Source organism: Palaemon carinicauda, chromosome 8 (assembly GCF_036898095.1).
Source record: "Palaemon carinicauda isolate YSFRI2023 chromosome 8, ASM3689809v2, whole genome shotgun sequence".
Taxonomy (NCBI): domain Eukaryota; kingdom Metazoa; phylum Arthropoda; class Malacostraca; order Decapoda; family Palaemonidae; genus Palaemon; species Palaemon carinicauda.
In genome coordinates, this window is record NC_090732.1 from 118,843,855 (window position 1) to 118,846,354 (window position 2,500).

The window sequence follows — 2,500 nt, forward strand, 5'->3', positions numbered from 1 at the left end:
AAGTTATAATACATCAGAGTTGGAGTTTTAACTGTAAGCAAGAAAAACAATATTCAATATCATCAACTACAACAGAAAAATACTAATCGCACGGTAATATATTCCCTTACCATGTAAATCAACAGCAAGAATAAAAAGTAATGTCTTCCACTGGAGATTTGTTAAAATTCTGAGTGTTTAATAAAAACAGCATAATGGCTTTGTTAAAAAGCTACGAACACTGTAAATTGAAGTACAAATCCTAAGGAATTCAGCTGGACACTGAATCTTACTTCAAGGTGGATGACAAAGCCTGATGCCCAGAACAAAGCAAGAGTTGATAAGCCAAGGGATAAGAAAATCATAATTATTATTATTATTATTATTATTATTATTATTATTATTATTATTATTATTATTATTATTACTTGCTAAGCTACAACTCTAGTTGGAAAAGCAGGGGCTCCAACAGGGAAAATAGCCCAGTGAGGAAAGGAAACATGAGTAACAAGAGTAACATTAAAATAAATATCTCCTTAACTTTAACAAAGCACGAGGAAGAGAAATACGATAGAATAGTGTGCCCAAGTGTACCCTCAAGCAAGAGATCTCTAACCCAAGACAGTGGAAGACCATGGTACAGAGGCTATAGCACTACCCAAGACTAGAGAACAATGGTTTGTTTTTGGAGCGTCCTCATTAATTAAGAAATCATGGTGGGTTTCGACCAGTCGATTTTAATATTCTAGTATTCAATACTTCAACCCAAGAGATTCTAATGCTAAATAAGATGTTTAGCGTATATCGAATTGAATAAAATGACTATTCCGGGTAGACACCAGAAGAGGAAGAAGACAAATTGATTGTGTAATATGATACTGCATTCGTCTGACCATTTGATTAGCATAGTTACCCGAATACTCTGCGACAGTCACGTATGTCATCACAAGGCCAAGGACATGATTGACATGATTACCAAACTGGTTGGCATTATTTGATCTTTTTTTTTCTCATACGCGGGTCATGATGACCATAGCTATCCATATATTGTTCATTGTTTACAGTTTCTGTTTTCAAATAGAAAGAGATAATTAGCATAGTTAGACATGTAGTCTACATCTTTTACGTTTAATGGTTATGAAGTTTTATTCGAAATAATATATCATTATTCATGCTTATTCTAAGGTTACAAACTTAATCTATCCATCTACGACCATAAAAGCCTTATATACACATACACACCCATATAAGTGTGTATACCGTAATGGGGTCCTTTGACTGGCCAGACAGTACTACATTGGATCCTTCTCTCTGGTTACGGTTCCTTTTCCCTTTCCCTACACATATACCGAATAGTCTGGCCTATTCTTTACATATTCTCTTCTATCCTCATATACCTGACAAAACTGAGATTACCAAACAATTTTTCTTCTCTCAAGAGATTAAGTACTGCACTGTAATTGTTCAGTGGCTACTTTACTCTTGATAAGGGTCGAAGAGACTCTTTTAGCTATGGTAAGCAGCTCTTCTAGGAGAAGGACACTCCAAAATCAAACCATTGTTCTCTAGTCTTGAGTAGTGCTATAGCCTCTGTACCATGGTCTTTCACTATCTTGGGTTAGAGTTCTCTTGCTTAGGGGTACACTCAGGCACACTATTCTATCTTATTTCTCTTCCTCTTGATTTGTCAAAGTTTTTTATAGTTTATATAGGAGATATTTATTTTAATGTTTTTACTGTTCTTAGAATATTTTTTTTGTTTCCTTTCCTCACTGGGGTGTTATCCCTGTTGGAGCCTCTGGGCTTATAACATCCTGCTTTTCCAACTAGGGTTGCAGTTTAGCAAGTAGTAGTAATAATAATAATATATAATTATATACATATATATACAATACACGCACACACACACACACACAATATATATATATATATATATATATATATATATATATATATATATACTCTTAATAAAAGATACGTTTGGTGCCAGTGATCTGTGATAAAAAGTGTTCAAAAACATGACCCCATTCACAACTTCCATACGCAACCAACCAGAAAAAAAAACAATAAAACGAACATTCATATACTGCCATAAGCATCCTACATAGTCAAAAACATTTTGATATCTATGCAAAACCTAACATATATATATATATATATATATATATATATATATATATATATATATATATATATATATATATATATATATATATAGTATATAAGTGAGAGAGAGAGAGAGAGAGAGAGAGAGAGAGAGAGAGAGAGAGAGAGAGAGAGAGAGAGAGAGAGAGAGAGAGAGAGAATCATGAATATCAACAAATTTAGTCCTTGTAATGAATGCGAGTTATTATATCATTGGGGAAATAAAAGGAATAAATGGTCATTATATACATTATGATTGGAGGTTGAGAATTTATATTTTCAAGAATAAGCAGTTACAATTGTGGACTTTTTTTTTTTTCCATAGAATCCCCGATATATGAAGAAAAGTATGCTTAACCTGATGTGAGATCAACTA

General features: G+C 32.9%; 1 protein-coding gene across 1 annotated transcript in view; it reads left to right on the top strand.

Moving 5' to 3' along the window:
* LOC137644956 (uncharacterized) overlaps positions 1-2,500 on the top strand; it is a 91,729-nt gene that overhangs the window by 16,033 nt on the left and 73,196 nt on the right. The window lies entirely within an intron of this gene.